The sequence below is a fragment of the Eulemur rufifrons genome, chromosome 5 (genome assembly GCF_041146395.1).
Source record: "Eulemur rufifrons isolate Redbay chromosome 5, OSU_ERuf_1, whole genome shotgun sequence".
NCBI classification, from domain to species: Eukaryota; Metazoa; Chordata; class Mammalia; order Primates; family Lemuridae; genus Eulemur; species Eulemur rufifrons.
The window spans coordinates 20,600,259-20,610,444 of NC_090987.1; positions in this window are offsets into that span (position 1 = coordinate 20,600,259).

Sequence of the window (10,186 nt, forward strand, 5' to 3'; positions counted from 1 at the left end):
GAAATCACAAACCTCCCGGGGGACTCCTCGCTGCCTGGTGGGCCTGTCGTGCGTGGTGGGAGATCGGCTGTCCCTTGAGACTTCATACTCTCTCCAAACCTCCCGTTCCCTGGCCACTCGCAGTTGGCTGTCAGGCCTCATACGTCCGCAAGGACAAGGCAGCGGAATTTCCTTCTCCTGCCTCCACACCCTCAAACCTTCCTGAAGTTTCTATCTTTCCACCATCCACGCGGCAGCCTGCTGACATCATCCCCCCTCTTGAGCCCTTCCTGGCACTTATCACAAGATGTGAGTGGCTTAGTTGGTTTTTTACGTGTTTATTATCACTGGAAAGTTGCATCACTGCACCAAATAGGCACCTAATACCTGCTCAACGTATAAATGAGTATGTGTTAGGGACAGTTAGCTTTATTGGCTACTATTTTAAAATAACAAAATTAATATGATGTGCACTCTATACAAACACATTGGACAATGGAACAGTATAGAGAAAGAAAAGGCCGACATTAACCATAATTCTATCACTCACTAATAACTACTGTCAACATTTTGATATGTATACAGTCTAAGTTTTCCACATATACATTTATTTCTTCACAAAATGGTACTTGAATAGATATAGACCATGACTTCATAATTGGTGATGAACATTTTCCTACATCTTTAAATATTCTTCTAAATCTTTTAAATAATTGCACAGTGTTCTATTGTATGGATGACATTAATTTACTTAACCACGTCCCTCATGGTGGACATTTTTATTATTTCCCTATTTTTTATTTTCACTCTGTAGTCAATATCCTTATATAGAAATATACATATATACATTGTTTTTCCTGTGGCTGAATTCCTAAGTGGACTTGTGGGTTAAAGAGTATGCATATTTTAAGGCTTTTGATTTATGTTGTTAAATCACAAGAGACAATTTGCTTTGGAAACCGAATCAACACAAACACGATCTCCTACTTTGCCAAACACAACAAACCTTCTTTTGAAGCTCTGGAAGGCCCCTCCCTCAGACATACTCGTGGCCAGCGCCATGTTTTCTAGGGAGTCACTCTGATTAGGTAAGCATTGCCCCTCCCTGCACCCCTCCTTCTGAAAGCAAACGTGCCTTTGAGGACTTACTGGGTGTAAATGAATCTATCGCACGGTTTCCTCAGATAGGGTGGGGAGCTGGAAGTTGGTTTTCCTTTTACTGAGTTGGGGTGAGGGACCTAAAAGCATAAGAGTCACTTCCATGGAGTCACAGCTCCTGTGCTGGAGAGACAAACAAAAAGGAAACAGCTCCTGGTGGCCTACACCCAGCCATTTGCCCCTCTGTCACTTATGAAGTGCTCACTGGCGCCATGCACATACATGACCTCCTTCAATCCCCGTGACAGCACTGCACTATTTTTATAGATGACAAAACAGCCTCAGAGAGGTTATATGATTTGAGACAAAGTCTACACATTAGCAAGAGACAGAGGAGTAGGATTTAAATCAAGGGAGTGGGCTCCAAAGCCCATTCTCTCCCCAAGTCTGATATACCATAGAGTCTCATCAAATTCACACTTAATGCATGAGACTTCCCAGTTCCCTATTTTTTATGTAATAAAAATGCCATAAGTAAAATTTATATACACACTGTTCATTACATATTGTTCATTACCCCACACATTATGCACACATGCAAACACCACACTATAGAGTGTCGTATATACAAAACCATGTATACTGCAATTTACACACAGTAAATTCAGGGACATAATAAATTCAGGGAGTAAATTTAAGGATTTAAAAATGTGATTATCTTTTTATTCCCTGATTTTATTTTCTAACAAATTTTCTCATTGTGCTTCAATGCTTGATATTTTATATTGCTCTGTTTTCCAATTCGCTTATCCTCTCTTAGCTACATCTAATCTGCTGTTAAACCCATCTGTTGCATTGTTAATTATGATGTTTGTTGTATTTTTTTTCTAGAATCCCCATTTGATAACTTTAAAAATTTTTCTAGTCTCCTTTAAATTCTTTACTGTTCCTACTTTTTTGGAACGTATTAATCACAATAATTCTAAAGTCTGTTATTTTAAATGCCAATATCTTGATTCTCTGTGGGTCTGTTGCTGTTATCTTTTTCTCCCCCCACCTCTTGGTTTCAGTCATATGGTCTTATCTCCTGGTACGCCTGGTAAATTTTATGGACTGCCAGACAGTGTATATGGAAAAACTGTAGAGATAATTTGAGGCTCTGAATAATCCAGAGAGGATTTGCTCTTGCTTCTGGTAGGGAGATAGAGTAAAGGCAGCTCACTTTAATCCAATTTGGAATTCAGTTTGTTTGAAGCTGAGTTTCAATCTTTGTGAAGGCTGATCTATTTCTGATTTGCTCTTCAAGCCTTTTTTTTTTTTAAACAAACCCCCCTCCTTTCCTTGGAGATGCTTGAATTCTTTCCCTCTTCCTTTTTTCCCCAATTCCATGTGATTGTAAAAACCTCAGTCTTCACTTTATGCTCAACTTCATTCTCAACTTCATAGCTACTGCTTAGGAGGAAAATTGGGCCAAATATTGAGCTCATCTTCCTAGATTTCTCTTGTAGATTTCCAGGATCATAGCCACTAGAAAAGCCTTCAAAAAAAAAATTTAAATGTATTTTGTCCTTTTTCTTTTTTCAGTTGCTCTTGGTGGGAAAGTTGGTGTGATATATAAGCTAGTCCACTGTAGCCAGAAGTAGAAACCTGCAAAGATCTTAGAGCCCACCCCTGTTGAGATGCAATTCCAGTCCATTGCTTCAACTTGACCATCAAAGGGGTCAGCCTCGGCCTTGTGTGGGGTCTCCTCCTACCCTGTGCACCTGCTTGCCCCCATGTGGGGCTTGACTGTTGCCTAACGATGTTCATGGCCAGGATGCTGCATCTAGCCCGGCTACCCTTCCAGCCTAAGTGTCCAGGCTGGTCAGGATGGTAGTGGTCTGGCTTCTGCAAAGCTTCTGCCACCATAGGGAGGCCAGAGCCTGCTCCCCTCTGCTGACCATTGTCACTCACAAGCCGTGCCTTCTATAGACTGAGTCCCCTTGTGCCAGGCCCAGGGCTCAGTGCTAAGTATAAGTTGTCTTATTCCTCCCTCACAGAAGCACTAGCAAATAGTTATCTTCATTTTACAGATGAGGAAACCAAAGCCCTAGGGGTTTAGTCAGAACCCCTGCCCACCTCTAAAAGTACATCTGTATTTATACGTTTGCTTGTTAATTTTCTTGCCCATCCTAGACTGTAAGCAAAACGAGGGCAGAGAACACATCCATATGTCTATTGTGTGTCCTCATTGTATGCCCATGCCTGGCACAAAGTCTGTAGACAAGGGCAAACATTGCATGAATAAACAAAGCCTCAGGTCCCACAGTTGTGTACGGCGGGGGCCAGACTCCAGGTTCTTCCCGAGGGTCCTGCACGCTTCCCACTCGTGTCACAGCCAGGTGGGGAACGCACTCATTCATCAGAGAGTTAGCTATCTGGCACATTCTCTATGTTGAGATTCTATCTGAGTCCCCTGCTGGCAGGGGGACAATTTTGGCAATAGCAGGCTGTCCTGGCTCTGTTGCCCTTAATCAGCATCTGGGGACCCATGTGGAACTAAGGAATAGACTCAAAAGGCATCTGAAATTAGAGTAAAAATCTGCAAGTGTGTGGTTGTTTTTCTAGAAAAAGGATCCATGGTATTCCTCAGATCCTTAGAAAGGTGTGGGACCCCCAAAAAGACCTGGGCATAGGGATTGGTTTTCTTGTCTGTTGCCCAACATTGTGTCCCTTGCCAGGGAGGGGCTTCCTGCGGCCACTGCAGATTGCGGGGTCGGGGGGATGGTAGAGAAGCGGCCGGGGCATGAAGGGGGACCGTCTTTCCCAGCCGGGATGCTCCAACAGCCCTCAAGGTTGGGGGTGGGTGTCGTCCACCAAAGGACTGTGCATAATGGAGGTCTGGCCCTCTCAGGGCAGCCGCTGACAAGAAAGCCGTCCCACCGGCTGAACGGCATATTTGTGTGGCTTCTGGCTCTGAGGCAGCCGCCAGGTGAGGCAGGGGTGGCGGGGGTGGGTGTGTGGGAACTCCCAGGCCTGTCACCGCTTTGAAGTGAAGACCCGAGTCCCTGATGGAGTGGGGACAGGAAGGCGCCACAGGTCCCTCAATGGAGACAGGGCCTCTGGGGCCCCGTCTCCCTGCCCAGGCCAGCCTGGGTCTCCCCAGCCTGGGGACCAGGGAGACTCTTATTCAGCCTGGTCAATGTGTCCACCTCCAGGAACACTCCCTTAGAGTTCTCCCGCCCACGTGCTCTCTCTCACACGCAAAATCCTCTCTCACGCACACTCATTTCTCTTTCTCACGCACACACCCTCACACCCATTCGTGCCCGTGCTCGAGGCTCCTGCAGACCCGGAGTCTGACCTTGGCCTCCGTGTCCACCTCAGGGTCCGTGAGGTGACCCGGTGGCTTCCTGGCTCATCCTTTCTCAGTATTGTTCCCCGCTGGTCAGCCCTGACAAGGTCACTTCCTACACAGAGCACAGCAGACCTTGCTGGCCACATCCACCCCGCTGCACCGCGAGCCGGAGTCCTGCCCCCGCCCTGTCCCCTGGCCCAGGCTGGCCCTGAGCCCCGCTTCTGACAGGGAGTCAGGGTCTGGGCCTCCCTGCCCCCCAGTTCAGCAAGTCTCTCACTCAGAGCTTTGAGCAGTTTAAGGAGGAGGAACCGTTTAAGAAAAGGCAAGAAAACCAAATGATAACCGATGTCCAGGTGTGACACTCAGCGCCTGTCCTCCATCCCCCAGGCCAGACCCTGCCCCCACCCACAGTGGCTCCCAGGGGAGGGGAGGACAGGAGAGGGAGGACTGTGTTCCTGAAGGTCCCGGCCAGGGCAGTCTCTGAGACTCTCATGTCCCTGGTGCGGAGGTTTCCCTGCTACGGCTGGGCTCAGGGAGGGACATTGCTGGACACTAGGACTTTGGCCTTTGGGAGGGTCCTGACGTGCCACTCTCGCTGCTGCCAAGGTTGTCCCAACAGTGTGGCTGGGTCATGGGTGAAGGTGGCCTAAGACAGAGTGATAACAAAAATATTTAGCCCCTGAGCTGAAACAGGGCCCCCCCAGGCCCCCTGCTGTGCCCAGCTTTAACCCTTGAGTTACTAGACACGGGCAGCGGTGGTGACATTGGGATGGGGGGTACAGGGGCACAGGGAGTGGGACAGTGGCTATTTAGCAAGTGCTCCTGAAGAATTTCCAGAGCTCAATAACAGATACCGCAAGGTTGGCAACATACAGACAGTGTTGGCTGCCTGGAGCCCAGGTGAGCTTTGGGGCACCCTGGGGGGCTAATGGTGAAGACGAGGAGCCCTGGGGGTGGCGCTGGTGGCAGAACCCCAAGAGAATAAGGCCAGCATTTGCTGTTCCTGTAGTTCCCACTGGGTGCTGGACCTGCGGGGTGGCTTACACATACCAGCTCTCGGGATATTTTAAACAGCGCTGTTGAGGTGTATTTAAAGGGTATGATATGGTAGGTTTGGACACACGTACATATAACAGTAGTGAGAGCATCATTGCTGTGAAGATAATGAACAGTTCCCTCCCTGCCCCCCCAGTTTCCTCAGAACCTTTGTGGTTTCTCCTTCCTGAGCCTCCCTGCTGACCTCGGGCCAGCACTGATCCGCCTTCTGTCATTACAGGGTGGTGTTCATTTTCTGGAGTTGTTTGTAGAGGTGGCTCATTTAATATTTGCAAGGTCGCTCTGAAGTGAATACTGCTTTTCTTGTCATCATCCCCCTTGTAAAGATGAGAAAACAAAGGCTCAGAGAGGTTAAGTGACTTGCCTGCCGTTGCACCGCACGGCCGGTGAGGGGTGGAGCCCAGGGCATGTGGCTTCGGGGTCCAGCCCCCCGACCACTGGGCCACACTGCCCCTCATGTAGATGGAGGGGCCCGAGCACAGGAGGGCCTCAAAGTCTCTCTGCTGCTGTCCCCTTTCTGAGGGGCCAGAGGGAAGCAAGGAGGGTTTTGGGAGAGGGATCAGAAAACCCCTCTGCCGAGGGCAGCGTGGGTGTCACAGCCAGGCTGGCCTTGGCTGCCGGGAGCTGTGGGCAGTGGACAATGAATGGCACCATGGCCCAATCCAGATCTTAGCAAGGACTGTGGAGACTGTTCCCACTGCAGGAAGGGGGCCTGCGAGGGCTGCTGTCTCCCGCAATCCACGTCTGTCCCCAGAGGCCCCTTTGGTCTGAAGAGGCTTTCTGTCCTGATGTGGAGAAAAACCTCGGGGACCACTCTCCCGCCGCAGCCTTGCCTGGGGCAGGATTGGGGGGTGAGGCCAAGCCGGAGGTGGAGCTGGGACTTCAGAGATCCCTCTAGGTCCCCCTGGCTGGGCCACCGGTGCCTGGGCAGACCTTGATCGCTGGACCAAGACACTGTGGTTACCTGGAGCAGTTGGCAGGGCTGGGCACGCGGCACGCTGTCCTCACGGACGCCAGGGCACCTGCTGGACTCCAAAATGCTTTCCAAACGCCTCTTTCAGGGCACAGCTTGGATGAGCAAAAGAGGTCAAGAGCTTGGAGCTCTTTGGGGGCCTTGCAAGGAGGGGCCTTCTGGAGGGGACTGACTTGGAGCAAGCCTTTGCGAAGGAGTCCTTAGGGCGCGTGACCACGTGGCTGCTGAGGCTTTGGCCAGCACGGCATGGAGCTGCCTTCTCACCGGCTGCTCTGCGAGGATCACGACAGTACCCAGTGAAAACCAAAGCGGTAAATACCTCCGAGAGGGCAGGAATGATTACAGCTTTGCATCCAGCCGTCCCTCTGCTGCAGGGTGGGGACTGGATGATAAATAACATGCAAAGACTGTAAATCACTCCCAGACCTAATTGATGCAACAAGAGATTGACGCAGCTCCCTGGCCTGGGAGGTGTCTGCGTCTGGGGGTCATCGCAAGGGACAGTGCTGGGACTCCCGAGGCTATTCTGTGCAGGAGCAGGGGAAGCCCTCACCTGGGAGTTCCGGCCCTGGGTTCCAGCCCCAGCTCTGCCAACCACTCGCTGTGCTGCCCTGGGCCAGTTGCTCTCCCACTCTGGGCTCCTTTTTCTTCAGCTGTGGAATGGTAGGCTCCAATATTCTACAGTTCCAAGCCTCCACTTCCCCACCCCTGTTCCTCAAGATTCCTGGGCTTCCTGGACCCTTTTAGGAAGGGGTCAGCCCCATCCAGGCTCCTAGGAGGGCCCAGGCCTGGGGAGGGAGCGGGTGATTAGGGTCCTGCCAGGGCCCCTGCCTGGCCAGTGACAGGAAGGCGGCAGATCACGGTACAGGGAGCGATTTTACTGGAAAGATGAAAGGAAATTGCATCTTTAATAATTCACCGGCCGGTTTGGAGGGAGGCAGGTTGGCGGGGCTGCGGAGCCGCCGGGCGATCCCAGCCTGTGTTCCTGGAAATCCGCTGGCTCCAGAGCCTGCCCGAGAGACCCAGGGCCCTCCATCTCCTCCTGGCCGAGGGACAGCGGGAGCCGACAGAGTCTAGACCAGGGTGAGAGGTTAAAACACAGCCATCCCGGGAACCCGCTAAATTGATATCCCCAGCAAAAAGGGAGCCGAAATAATCGATACGGCAGCAGCCAGGAAAGCGGCCAAGCTCGGGCCGGCCTGGCGGAGTCGCTGCGGAAAGGGAGGGCTCTCGCTCTGGCCAGCCCCGTGCGGCTGCGCGAGCAGACTGGGGGGTCTCTGCTGGGGCCCACCCAGAACGGGAAGAGGCCTGTGGGCAGGCGGGGGCCACCGACGCTGGGCAGCCTGTCCCGCTGGTGGGGTGGGTGCAGGGGTCACGCTGCCTGGTGTCCTCAGCCGATCCTGGTCTCTGTCACGCGGAATGCCTTCAACTGAGTTACACTGGAGTGCCAGGATCACCTCTGCTCGGGAGCCTGGAGCGCCAGAAAAAGGAAAAGAAGGAAGTGGCTGATGGGAAGAACGGCCCAGGGCACAGGTGGAAGGTGTCAAAGACAAAGAGTCCTCAGATGTTGGTTTGACCCCCCGGCCCAGCCCCTGCAGCAAATCACTCCAGGGTTGCAGCCCTTCCCTGTGAAGGGGACCTCAAAGGATGCAAGACCCTTTGCTCCTGGAAAGAGCTTTGCATTTGTAGGTTGTCATTACTATTAGGGCTTTTTCTCAAGGGCTGCAGGATCGTGGTTGACTCACTGGTAACTGCCAAGCTTTCCGGGGTGGGAGAGCCCAGGTGTAAACCCGAGTGGGAGGGGTGCATCGCAGGGAGGCAGGATTCGGGGTTGAGATATCTGCGGGCCCAGGGGGCTCAGGCAGAACAACTACTGATCTCCTTCTCTCCCACCCTCCTTCCTTCCTCCTTCTCTCTCCTGATAATTAGCAAAGACAACTCAAGAATCATGGAGAACACGCCCATCCTTCTTTTACAGATGGGGAAACTGAGGCCCAAAGAGGAAACACTTCCACGGGCACCTAGCTGGGTAGTGTGGAACCAGGGCTAGAATTCTGATCTGCTGACTCTGAATCCAGTGCTCTTTGCTCGAGTTTCAGGAACCTGTGGTTTCTGAGTCCAGGTGCCTGTGCCAGTGGTCTTGCGATTCACCCGACTCACTGTCTGATCTCCACCCACCCAGCCCTCTGAGGCTCAGCTTTCCTCCCTGGAAAACTAGGAAAAGTCGCACCCCATCGGTGTCACAGGGCCATCAGGGAGCGCCTATCGGCTCACATAACTTTAATTCTAGGTCAGCAAAACCTTTCTTAATCTGGTGGATCCAACACTTTTGGAAGTCATCGGGTATCAGCAAGTAGGCAAAAATGATTTCTGAGCAGATGAAAGGGTAGTTGAAAACATCCATTCATTCAGCAACGCTGGTGCTCTTTGCTTACAAAAATATCCCTCAGGCCCTCGTTCAAGGCCTATTCACTCTTACTTGACAAATAGTTCTGACAAGTTTGGTGGTCTAGTTTCTCAGGCCACAACAGGTACACTGAGGGTAGTGAGAACGTTATGATGACACAGGAGGCAGAAAAACTGTAAAATGCAGATCTAGTAATTAAAAAAAGCAAAGCAGACGGGATATACCTTGATAATCCCTGAGGCTAACCCTGTATTACAGTCCAGTCTACTAATTAGTGCTGTCGGAAGGACCCTGAGTCATCAAGAAAGGGCAAAATATACAATGCCCTCTGAGAAATCAGGTATGTGTAGAATCCCCTGTAGAAAGATTTCTACCAAAAATTAGAAAAAAAAAAGTGTTGCTGTTTAAAGAGATAAGTCGTGGCTACAAAAAAATGAACGTGTGACATCTCATTCTGGGCGACGCCAGGCACCTGGGATGGGGAGAGCTGGCCCCGTGTGAAGACCAGGCCCCACAGAACGCAGGTTAGTTCTCTTCCCTCGTCAAGGTGCCTCCCACCTGCGTAATTAACTGGTTTTCCTGCCCTTTCTCACTGTTTCTCTCCCCTTTAATCCATTCTGCATGCTGCAGGAAGAGTCCTTAATTTTGGCTCTTCTGATAAGGAGCCTCTGACTTCATCGCCTGTGCCCGGGTAGCGCTGGCTTGCCCTGTCTGCACACCCTGAGGCTGACCGAGTGTGCTGGGTCAGCCGCCATCGGGCCACGCCAGGAAACTGGGTCCCCAGGCCACTGCCCCGCTGAGCAGCCCCCTTCCCACGGATTAATGACCCCATCACCAGAACGTGCGGCTCTGTGTGGTCACCCACAGCATCTCACGGTGTCCCTTCTTTATGTGGCCTGCCTTCCCCGCCACCCTGCACTGCCTGGCTCCTCACTGCCACAGCTTCGGCCTGAACGTGTCTGGGGGCCGCTCCCCTGGGAGGTGGCTCCTCCGCTGTGGGCAGCTCTGGTTGCTGTGTGACCCCCACCTGTCCTCCCGGGGTGCTCCCTCTGAGCCAGTCGTTCCTGACCAGGCACCTTGCGCTGCCTGGATCCTGTGACCCCCTTGGGAACATTTCTTCGCCCGATTCCTCCTTTCAGTCTGTCCAGGTCACATGATAAAGGTTTGTCACTCTGCCTCTCTGAGCCTGTTTCCCTGTCTTTACGATGGGGTCAAAAGTATCTGTCATCTGGCAAGGCTGCTGTGAGGATTGTGTATTTGAAAACTATAAAGCCCCATTCAAACATACGGGCTGGTTCTGCAAGCCTCAGTTTCCCCAGGTGTAAAATGGGTGTAA